This window comes from Hyperolius riggenbachi, chromosome 11 (assembly GCF_040937935.1).
Source record: "Hyperolius riggenbachi isolate aHypRig1 chromosome 11, aHypRig1.pri, whole genome shotgun sequence".
NCBI classification, from domain to species: domain Eukaryota; kingdom Metazoa; phylum Chordata; class Amphibia; order Anura; family Hyperoliidae; genus Hyperolius; species Hyperolius riggenbachi.
This window is the reverse complement of record NC_090656.1, coordinates 248,633,650-248,646,541: the sequence shown is the minus strand read 5'-3', so window position 1 is coordinate 248,646,541 and position 12,892 is coordinate 248,633,650.

Below are 12,892 nucleotides of genomic sequence, written 5' to 3'. Positions count from 1 at the left end.
AACAGCAGAACGAGAACAACATCATCAGAAATCCCATCATGCTTTGCACAGCATCAGGGGAAAAAAGCCCGGGCAGTTTTCTTCTGTGCAGCTAAAAATGAGGCTTGTATAAGAGAAACAAAGTTCTGATGCTGTGAAACTGTTAAAGAAACACCAAGCCTTTCCAGTGCTGCTGAGTCGATTTTTAGTCCGGAGGTTCACTTTAAGGGCTTGCTGCAGGGCCACACAACCCAGCACACAAGTGTTTCCCCACCCCCCTTTTCTTCCCACCAACAGAGCTTTCTGTTGGTGGGGTCTGATCACTACCGTAGTGTTTGTTTTTTTTATCAATATTTACAGGTCCTTCTCAAAAAAAATAGCATATTGTGATAAAGTTCATTATTTTTTGTACTGTACTGATAAACATTAGACTTTCATATATTTTAGATTCATTACACACAACTGAAGTAGTTCAAGCCTTTTATTGTTTTAATATTGATGATTTTGGCCTACAGCTCATGAAAACTCAAAATTCCTATTTCAAAAAATTAGCATACTATGAAAAGGTTCTCTAAACGAGCTATTAACCTAATCATCTGAATCAACTAATTAACTCTAAACACCTGCAAAAGATTCCTGTGGCTTTTAAAAACTCCCAGCCTGGTTCATTACTCACCCGCAATCATGGGTAAGACTGCCGACCTGGCTGCTGTCCAGAAGGCCATCATTGACACCCTCAAGCAAGAGGGTAAGACACAGAAAGAAATTTCTGAATGAATAGGCTGTTCCCAGAGTGCTGTATCAAGGCACCTCAGTGGGAAGTCTGTGGGAAGGAAAAAGTGTGGCAGAAAACGCTGCACAACGAGAAGAGGTGACCGGACTCTGAGGAAGATCGCAGAGATGGACCGATTCCAGACCTTGGGGGACCTGTGGAAGCAGTGGACTGAGTCTGGAGTAGAAACATCCAGAGCCACCGTGTACAGGCGTGTGCAGGAAATGGGCTACAGGTGCCACATTCCCTAGGTCAAGCCACTTTTGAACCAGAAACAGTGGCAGAAGTGCCTGACCTGGGCTACAGAGAAGCAGCACTGGACTGTTGCTCAGTGGTCCAAAGTACTTTTTTCGGATGAAAGCAACTTTTGCAGGTCATTCGGAAATCAAGGTGCCAGAGTCTGGAGGAAGACTGGGGAGAGAGAAATGCCAAAATGCCTGAAGTCCAGTGTCAAGTACCCACAGTCAGTGACGGTCTGAGGTGCCATGTCAGCTGCTGGTGTTGGTCCACTGTGTTTTATCAAGGGCAGGGTCAATGCAGCTAGCTATCAGGAGATTTTGGAGCACTTCATGCTTCCATCTACTGAAAAGCTTTATGGAGATGAAGATTTTATTTTTCAGCACAACCTGGCACCTACTCACAGTGCCAAAACCACTGGTAAATGGTTTACTGACCATGGTATTACTGTGCTCAATTGGCCTGCCAACTCTCCTGACCTGAACCCCATAGAGAATCTGTGGGATATTGTGAAGAGAAAGTTGAGAGACGCAAGACCCAACACTCTGGATGAGCTTAAGGCCGCTATGGAAGCATCCTGGGCCTCCATAACACCTGAGCAGTGCCACAGGCTGATTGCCTCCATGCCACGCCGCATTGAAGCAGTCATTTCTGCAAAAGGATTCCCGACCAAGTATTGAGTGCATAACTGAACATAATTATTTGAAGGTTGACTTTTTTTGTTTTAAAAACACTTTTCTTTTATTGGTCGGATGAAATATGCTAATTTTTTTAGATGGGAATTTTGGGTTCTCATGAGCTGTATGCCAAAATCATCAATATTAAAACAATAAAAGGCTTGAACTACTTCAGTTGTGTGCATTTGAATCTAAAATATATGAAAGTCTAATGTTTATCAGTACATTACAGAAAATAATGAACTTTATCACAATATGCTAATTTTTTGAGAAGGACCTGTATGTGTATATATTTGTAATAAAAATGTGTCTTTTTTATATTTGTACACTCCCCCTTCTCTCCCTCCCCCCGCCAGCCAATCCCCGTGATCAGCTGTCATAAGCTTCAGCCTATGACAGCCGATCACCTCTGTGCCTCTGGAGGGGACAGTCGTGTCACACGGTTGTCCCCAGTACAGCGCTGCTGTAGATTGCAGCGTTGTACACCCTAATTAGACAGTCTCTGAGCAGCCGCTGGGAGACTGAAGGCAGAGCGGAGCAGGAGGAGCGCACGCAGCCTGCGCACAATCTCCTGCAAACTGAAGCCCCAGGACTTTACGCCAATCGGCGGTAGGCTGTCCTGGGGCTGCTCCCACCCCGGCCACGCCCATCGGCGTGACGCGGTCAGCTAGTAGTTAAAAATGCAAAGAAAAAAATGTTTTTTTAACTCTGAAAAATGACAATTTAAAACCCATTTTTCTTTGCATTTTTAAGATTGATTTTCTCAAAAACGACAGTCTTTTTGAAAGAATTTTTTTTTTACTTCTACCCACTATTCTCCTTAAAGAGAATCTGTATTGTTAAAATCGCTCAAAAGTAAACATACCAGTGCGTTAGGGGACATCTCCTATTACCCTCTGTCACAATTTCGCAGCTCCTCGCCGCATTAAAAGTGGTTAAAAACAGTTTTTAAAAGTTTGTTTGTAAACAAACAAAATGGCCACCAAAACAGGAAGTAGGTTGATGTACAGTATGTCCACACATAGAAAATACATCCATACACAAGCAGGCTGTATACAGCCTTCCTTTTGAATCTCAAGAGATCATTTGTGTGTTTTCTTTCCCCCATGCACTGAAGTTTCAGGCTGCTCTTTTCTTCCTGCAAACAGCTTTGCCCTTGTTTGTAATTCCTCAGTATGTGAAAGCCCAGCCAGCTCAGAGGACGATTTATCCAGCTTGTAAAAGATAAGAGAGAGAAGAGAGAAGCTGCTCTAATCCTAAATAACACACAGGCAGTGTGCATAAAGGGGAGTTCATAGCAGAACCACAACACTGAAGAACTTGGCAGCCTTCCAGACACAGGCTGACAAGTCTGACAGGGGAAAGATACATTGATTTATTACAGAGACTGTGTTAGTAGAAAAAGCTGCAGTTAGCCAGAACACATTAGAATAGCTTTTGGAACTTGTAGGATGATAAAAAACAGGATGCAATTTTTGTTACGGAGTCTCTTTAACATAGGTAGCAATTTTGGTAGCAATAGCATGTATGGGGGCTTTTAACCACTAAGTTGGCACAAAATTATGTACAATTTTGCAAAATTACGCAAAATTATGAAATATTACTGTTACATATTAAAGCCAATGGGTACCGCTGTAAAAATAAAAAAGTCAGATACTCACCTAAGGAGAGGGAAGGCTCGGTCCTAATGAGCCTTCCCTCTCCTCTCCCGGTGCCCTCGGTGCTGCGCTGGCTCCCCCGTTCGCGTCCGCAGGGACTTCGGAGGTCTTCGGGAGCACTCGGGCTTCCGAAGACGGGCCGCTCCATACTACGTACGCGCGAGTGCGTCATAGAGGGCGCTCGCGCATGCGTAGTATGGAGCGGCCGCATCATCGGGAGCCTGAGTGCTCCCGAAGGCTTCCGAAAGCTCCCGAAGGCATGCAGAAGTGGCAGTATTTGACCGAACTGGTCGAATACTGCCACGGGGGATCCTGAGCGGGACCGGGCACCGGGAGAGGGAAGGCTCATTAGGACCGAGCCTTCCCTCTCCTTAGGTGAGTATCTGACTTTTTTATTTTTACAGCGGTACACATTCCCTTTAAATTAATTAGGATTCTCCATGAAATGTCACATTACGATGTGTAATTGCGAATTTCGATGCGAAATTTCAGCACACCACTGACCACTGGTTAGTTTTTAGTATATAATAAAGTGCTAGGGGTGGTTAAGTATATGCCCAGGCACAGTATTGGTGATTTGGTCCATTTGTATGGGAAAAGAACCTTTAATCTGTCATGTAGCTCTGCATTGACATATGTGATTTGGAATAGTTGACTTTGTAGTTGGAAATTTTGCTGAATTGTTCTAAAATCTGATGTGTTGCTGTTAGAGATTTTTGAACATCTGTTATGGAAATGATGATATCGTCAGCATAAAGTCCTATTTTACGCATTGTTGAGTCACTTGTACAGGCCCGTTTCTAGGGCCATGCGGCCGACCTGAGCGCTGGGGAAGGGGGGGGGGGGGCGCAGTAGCGGGGGGGGGGGAGGGTAACCCGACCTCTCCCTCCCTTCTTCTCTCGGGCCGCCCTCCATGCTCCCCCCTCCGCTGCAGACTGCAGAGTGAGCGCAGGGAAGCGCTGTATAGAGCATCAACTCACCTCCCTGCAGTCCAATCGGCGATCACTTGCCGCTGATCTGCTGCTCTGCATAGCTGCTGATACACACTACACTTCCTGTTTAGCAAATTACACAAAATTACACAAACCAAATTACACAAAATTTTAGGCGAAATTGCGAATCATTATACAAAATCAATTGCATTTACAAAGCGTAATTATGTATAAGCGCAAATGCGAAAATGTACGCAAAATTTCGCTTAATCGTAATTAGCTCATTACAATTATCGCTCAAAAAATTCTAATAATGCCTTTTTTTATTTGGTCTTTTTCTTCTGGTAGATTCATCAGTGATTTGTTGAGTCTCCATAATGGAAGGTGTTTTTTTTTTTTTGCCGATGTTGATTATGTCAATATTTAGAGGGACGTGGTCTGACCGTGTTATTAGGCCAATTTTAGATTTTGAGATATCCTGTTATGTAGTAGATATTTATCTGTTAGTGCCAAATCTTTTCTAGAATATGATTGGTGGGTATGTGAGAAGTATGTATAGTCTTTTTCTGATGCATGTTGACAGCGCCAGATATCATATAAGTTTTCTTTTTCTATAATTTTTTAAGAGTATTGGGTTGTTTCCTTTTTGGGTTGGTTGTATCCAGGGCCGTATTTTTACTCTTTACCGCCCAAGGCCACTGTCGCCAGCTGCCCCCCTTCAGTATAGGTAGAGAGATCAACCAACCCCCCCCCCCCCCATATAGGTAGCCCGATGACCCCTACCCCTTTTCCCTTCAGCATACTGTAGGTAGCCAGCTCACCATCACACCACAGCAGCCATCAGTGTCACTCATTTCTCCGCTCGTCTCCAGTGCAGAAACTTCCTATACTTTCCATCCCCAAGTCCGTAGCCGCCGGCCACAGAGCCAATGTGCACAGAGAGCAAGATGGCTGCTGCACAGGCGGCTGGCAGCAGAGTACCGCGGTCAGGCACTCACCTGATATCCCTGCATTACAGCATTTGCAAGCTTGCAAATGCTGCACCAGTTTAGCCTGCTGCTTTGGTACCCTTGCTCCTATGGTGCCCTAGGCCATGGCCTGGACGGCCTTGGCCTAAATCCGGCCCTGGTTATATCAAGAGAAGTGCCTAATGCTGGGAATGCACGGTGCGTTTCCGCGGCTCAATAATTATGCTGCCCGATCGATTCCCCGTTCGTCCCCGCGCCCGATTCTATCATCTTCTGCTTGTTTTCCTTCTCTTTTTCCATTGTCCCGCCCACGGTATCGAGTGCGGACACGATTGGGCGAGTGATCGGACATGTTGGAAATTATCAATCCAACCATCTAAATGGCTCAATTGAGCGGTAAAAACCTACCATGTATTCCCATCATAATACAGTATTAAAATCTCCTATCAGGATCGGATTTCCTTTTCAAATTTTTTTTTGCGGTGGTTAATATGTATTGTATTGTATAGGTTATTTATTGCTTAATAAACGGTGTCTGGTTTTCATTAGGGGAGTAAATGTTTACTAAGGTCATGGGTTTGTTGTTGAGTTCTGCTACCAGCTACCAAGATGATAAATCTTCCCTGTGTGTCAAGTATTGTTTTGATATGATTGAATGTTAATGAGGAGCTAATTGCTATAACTATTTCTTTTATTGTTTTCTTTGCTTTTGTTGAAGCCATAAATATATGGGGGAATTTATGGTGGGTAGACTTTGGGGGAGCTTCAGAGCTTAAATGCGACTCCTGCACACGTCTGCTTTTTCTTTGATGGCATCATTCCACAGTCTGGACCTTTTATAGGGTGATTTCAAACCTTTTGCATGAAGAGAGTATATTCTCATATTAAACCACTAGGGGAAGAGTACTATTGATGTAGTACCAAGGAGGTTTCAGTGGGGGCCTGGGGTGATGGATCATGTTATTATCAATAGAGTCATGTGGGGGACAATGCTGTAACCCCTCCTGCTGTCCTCCAAAACGGCCCTGAGTGGGCCCTGGAGTGGGGGGTGCCCATCCAGGTTTGTGCAGGGAGGCCCAGTGATTTCTAGATAGACAGAAAGGGATAATGGACAGGAAAGAATAGATAATGAATAGCTAGATAATGAATAGACAGACAGATGGAAGATCTTTAAGACGATATTGTAACTTTAAAGTGATCCTTAAAGAGACACTGAAGCGAAAAAAAAACTATGAGTGTTGTGTAATGTGCACATATTAGAGAATGATGCAATGTTAGAAAAAACACTATATACCTGAAAATAAAAATATGAGAATATTTTCTTTGCTGCTAATCTTCTAGTAATTATTCATAGTACACAACCAATTCACTATATCATATATTTTTTTTCGCTTCAGTGTCTCTTTAAGTCTCACAAAAAAATGAGATTTACTCACCTGGGGCTTCCCTCAGCCCCCTGCAGACAATCGGTGCCCTCGCAGCCCCGCTCAGATGCTCCTGCACCCGCCGGCGACGACTTCTGGTTTGGCCGTCACCGGCCGACAGGCATGGGAACGCGAGTGATTCCCCGCGTTCCCAGACATAATATCGCCCCCTATGCTGCTATTGCGGCCTCCTGGCACCGATCGGCTGCAGGGGGCTGAGGGAAGCCCCAGGTGAGTAAATCTCATTTTTTTGTTAGACTTAAGGATCACTTTAAATCTCATATATAAGTGTTTTTCTTCCATCTGCAGAGTGTGCAGAGCTCCGGATGTTCTGCGTCGCTCACCTCCACATCACACACTCTGCAGGCTTCATTTAAAAACGCCTATTTAGTGGTGTTGTATCTGCTTAAAACATCAACAGTTTCCTTATAGAACTACTTAACGGAAACCACAATCTGTCGTCACTCAGAGAGGATAGCCGCCCCTCTACCCCCCCCCCTCGTCACCAGTGTGATGTGTCATTAAACAATGAGAAGTGAAGGGTTAAAGGGGAACTGAAGTAAGAGGTATACGTCGGAGGCTGCCATGTTTACTTCCTTTTAAGCAATACCAGTTGCCTGGCAGCCCTGCTGATCCTCTGCCTCTAATACTATTAGCCATAGCCCCTGAACAAGCATGCAGCAGATCAGGTGTTTTAGACTTTAAAGTCAGATCTGACAACATTAGCTGCATGCTTGTTTCTGGTGTTATTCAGATACTACTGCAGAGAAATAGACCAGCAGGGCTGCCAGGCAACTGGTATTGATTAAAAGGAAATAAATATGGCAGCCTCCGTATACATCTTACTTCAGTTCCCCTTTAATGCGACAAATGTATCTCACCTTATACTTATCAACTCATGATTTACCTATTTTTTTCAGGCTAAAAAGGAAACTGAAGAGAGAGGTATATGGAGGCTGTCATATTTATTTCCTTTTAAACAATGCAGATTGCCTGGCTGCCCTGCTGATCCTCTGCCTTTAATACATTTAGCCTCAGCCCCTGAACAAGCATGCAGCAGATCAGGTGCTCTGACTGGAGTCTGACTGGATTAGCTGCATGCTTGTTTTTGGTGCAGAAAACCATAAGCATTGTGCATTGTGCATTGTTTGTATGTGTTTGCTTTTTATTTAATGGTTTTAGGTGTGCTTGTGTCAATATTTTCCCCTCTCTCAATGGAGTAAAATACAGTATCAGATTTATTTTATAAAAACGCAGTAAAACGCACATCCTCTGTGTCTCCATTGAAATACATTATGTGCGTTATATATGCGTTTTAGAGAAATATGCAGCAAGTTGTGACTTGTGAGCTTTGAAAATGAGCGTTTAAAGAAATGCACATTGTAAAACACAGATATATGCATTTATTACTGCAACCCATTGACTTTCATTATAACCCTGACCCCTCCCTATGCCTAACCCTAACCACCCTCTACTGATGCCTAACCCTAACCACCCTCTACTGATGTCTAACCCTAACCACCCTCTACTGATGTCTAACCCTAACCACCCTCTACTGATGCCTAACCCTAACCACCCTCTACTGATGCCTAACCACCCTCTACTGATGTCTTACCCTAACCACCCTCTACTGATGCCTAACCCTAAGCTCCCTCTACTGATGCCTAACCCTAACCACCCTCTACTGATGTCTAACCCTAAGACCTCCCTCTACCGATGCCTAACCCTAAGACCTCCCTCTGCCGATGCCTAACCCTAAGACCTCCTTCTACCGATGCCTAACCCTAAGACCTCCCTCTACCGATGCCTAACCCTAAGACCTCCCTCTACCGATGCCTAACCCTAAGACCTCCCTCTGCCGATGCCTAACCCTAAGACCTCCCTCTACCGATGCCTAACCCTAAGACCTGCCTCTACCGATGCCTAACCCTAAGACCTCCCTCTACCGATGCCTAACCCTAAGACCTCCCTCTGCCGATGCCTAACCCTAAGACCTCCCTCTACCGAGCGTACGAGAGAGAACGGCGCCGGAGACTTGGGCGCAGGACACAGCCAGTATATGGCTAATTCTGCTGCCGCACAAGTCCGGCCGTGTTAATTACTATTCCCCCTCCAGGCCGACATGGATAGTGGGGGAATGAAATAATTCGGCTTCCAGCAATAGCTGGAAGCCGAATTATTGTTTTAAAAGCAACTTCAGATCCGTCTTCTGACGGCGCTGAAGTTACTCCATGTGCCTGCGATAGCCGTAGTTCCTATTACGGCCTATGGTGGCGCCGGCTGCGCCCAAGTCTCCTGCGCTGCTGCGCCCAAGTCTCCAGCGCTGGATTTACCGTGTTCGTCTACCGATGCCTAACCCTAAGACCTGCCTCTACCGATGCCTAACCCTAAGACTTCCCTCTACTGATACCTAACCCTAACCACCCTCTATTGATGTCTAACCCTAACCACCCTCTACTGATGCCTAACTCTAACCTCCCTCTACTGATGTCTAACCCTAACCTCCCTCTACTGATGCCTAACTCTAACCTCCCTCTACTGATGTCTAACCCTAACCACCCTCTACTGATGCCTAACTCTAACCACCCTCTACTGATGCCTAACTCTAACCACCCTCTACTGATGTCTAACCCTAACCGCCCTCTACTGATGCCTAACCCTAACCTCCCTCTACTGATGCCTAACTCTAACCACCCTCTACTGTGGTGATGCCTAACCCTAACCTCCCTCTACTGATGCCTAACCCTAACCACCCTCTACTGATGCCTAACCCTAAGACCTCCCTCTACTGATGCCTAACCCTAATACTTCCCTCTTCTGATGCCTAACCCTAAGACCTCCCTCTACCGATGCCTAACCCTAACCGCCCTCTACTGATGCCTAACCCTAAGACCTCCCTCTACCGATGCCTAACCCTAACCACCCTCTACTGATGCCTAACCCTAAGACCTCCCTCTACCAATGCATAACCCTAATACTTCCCTCTACTGATGCCTAACCCTAAGACCTCCCTCTACCGATGCCTAACCCTAATACTTCCCTCTACTGATGCCTAACCCTAATACTTCCCTCTACTGATGCCTAACCCTAAGACCTCCCTTTACCGATGCCTAACCCTAAGACCTCCCTCTACCGATGCCTAACCCTAAGACCTCCCTCTACTGATGCCTAACCCTAAGACCTCCCTTTACTGATGCCTAACCCTAAAACCTCCCCCTACTGATACCTAACCCTAAGACCTCCCTCTACCGATGCCTAACCCTAAGACCTCCCTCTACCGATGCCTAACCCTAAGACCTCCCTCTACCGATGCCTAATCCTAAGACCTCCCTCTACCGATGCCTAACCCTAATACTTCCCTCTACTGATGCCTAACCCTAAGACCTCCCTCTACTGATGCCTAACCCTAAAACCTCCCCCTACTGATGCCTAACCCTAAGACCTCCCATTACCGATGCCTAACCCTAAGACCTCCCTCTACCGATGCCTAACCCTAACACCTCCCTCTACCGGTGCCTAACCCTAAGACCTCCCTCTACCGGTGCCTAACCCTAAGACCTCCCTCTACTGATGCCTAACCCTAACCACCCTCTACTGATGTGAAACCCTAACCTCCCTCTACTGATATATCTAACCCTGACAACCCTCTACCGATGTCTAACCCTAACCACCCTCTACCTATATCTAACCCTAACCACCCTCTACGGATGTCTAACCCTAACCACCCTCTACCGATATCTAACCCTAACCACCCTCTACCGATATCTAACCCTAACCACCCTCTACCGATATCTAACCCTAACCACCCTCTACCGATGCCTAACCCTAACCACCCTCTACCGATGCCTAACCCTAACCACCCTCTACTGATTCCTAACCCTAACCACCCTCTACCGATATCTAACCCTAACCACCCTCTACTGATATCTAACCCTAACCACCCTCTACTGATGCCTAACCCTAACCTCCCTCTACTGATGACTAACCCTAACCACCCTCTACTGATGACTAACCCTAACCACCCTCTACTGATGCCTAACCCTAACACCTCCCTCTACCGATATCTAACCCTAACCACCCTCTACCGATATCTAACCCTAACCACCCTCTACTGATATCTAAACCTAACCACCCTCTACCGATATCTAAACCTAACCACCCTCTACCGATATCTAACCCTAACCACCCTCTACTGATGCCTAACCCTAACCAACCTCTACCGATATCTAACCCTAACCACCCTCTACCGATATCTAACCCTAACCACCCTCTACCGATATCTAACCCTAACCACCCTCTACCGATATCTAACCCTAACCACCCTCTACTGATATCTAACCATAAGCTCCCTCTACTGATATCTAACCCTAACCACCCTCTACTGATATCTAACCGTAACCTCCCTCTACTGATATCTAACCCTAATCACCCTCTACTGATATCTAACCGTAACCTCCCTCTACTGATATCTAACCCTAATTACACTCTACTGATGCCTAACCCTAAGACCTCCCTCTACTGACACCTAACCCTAACCAGCCTCGAGCCTCGACCAATATCTAACCACCCTCTAACGATATCCAACCCTAACCACCCTCTACCGATATTTAACCCTAACCACCCTCTACCGATATCTAACTGTAACGATTGGTGTAGCACACAGACGTCTGATTATTGTGTGATCTGCAGAATCACCAATAATACAGACTCTATACCCGATTATGTGGTGATCTGCAGTATCACCAATAATGCAAATATAGACGGCTGAGAAACAGAGGTGTAAAGTGTTTGGTGCAACAGTAGATTATATGGATAGATCTCACCAGAGAAGCTGGTGAGTACTATCTGAAACAACAGTGCTAGACCTCACCAGGGGGGCTTGTGGGTACTAGCTGCAATAACAGTGCTAGCCCTCACCAGGGGAGCTGGTGGGTACTAGCTGCAATAACAGTGCTAGCCCTCACCAGGGGAGCTGGTGGGTACTAGCTGCAATAACAGTGCTAGCCCTCACCAGGGGAGCTGGTGGGTACTAGCTGCAATAACAGTGCTAGCCCTCACCAGGGGAGCTGGTGGGTACTAGCTGCAATAACAGTGCTAGCCCTCACCAGGGGAGCTGGTGGGTACTAGCTGCAATAACAGTGCTAGCCCTCACCAGGGGAGCTGGTGGGTACTAGCTGCAATAACAATGCTAGCCCTCACCAGGGGAGCTGGTGGGTATTAGCTGCAATAACAGTGCTAGCCCTCACCAGGGGAGCTGGTGGGTACTAGCTGCAACAACAGTGCTAGATCTCACCAGGGGAGCTGGTGGGTACTAGCTACAATAACAGTGCTAGCCCTCACCAGGGGAGCTGGTGGGTACTAGCTGCAATAACAATGCTAGCCCTCACCAGGGGAGCTGGTGGGTATTAGCTGCAATAACAGTGCTAGCCCTCACCAGGGGAGCTGGTGGGTACTAGCTGCAATAACAGTGCTAGCCCTCACCAGGGGAGCTGGTGGGTACTAGCTGCAATAACAGTAGTATAAATAATAGGTCTCACCAGAGGAGCTGGTAAAGTAGTAATAACAGGAGTGACAACAAAGTTTGGCTAAACCTTACCAGGGGAGCTGGTAAGGTACTATCAGCACAAGCGACTGAATAGTTTAACTAGACGTTACCAGAGGAGCTGGTAAGGTACTATTAGTCACAGGAGCTGTATAACTTAAACCTCACCAGAGGAGCTGGTGGGTATGAATCAAAAGAGCACCTCACCAGTGGCAAGGGCCCACTGGTGAGTAGAGAGGTCAGACAGGCAAGGTTTGGCAACTGAGAGGCGAATACAGTACAGAAACGTGAGGCAGAAGAATAGTGAGTTATCAGGCAGAGGTTCAGCAACTAAGGTCAGATAGGCAGAAGTACAGAATCGATGAGCAATAGCAAGGTCAGAGTACAGCCATAATCATACACAGGTAATCAGTAATACAATATAACAATAGTGCTAGTCTTGTGTGAAATCCCTGGTTTCCTCCCAGATCAAAGCACACCGGATACTAGTCTAAGGTCTGAGCGCTAACATGAGTGTATTCGCAACAGCAGACCAGTTACAAATGACCAGTGAAGGCTTAAGAAGCCGAGGAGAGCTCACAGCCGCGCCCCTACCAAGCAGCCAATCTGAGCGGCGTGAGTCACCTCTGACGTCAGCCGACCGGCAGGTCAGCTGACGCGCCTTCTTCCAGCATAAAGGCCCTGTCTCCGCGCGCGCCCGCGC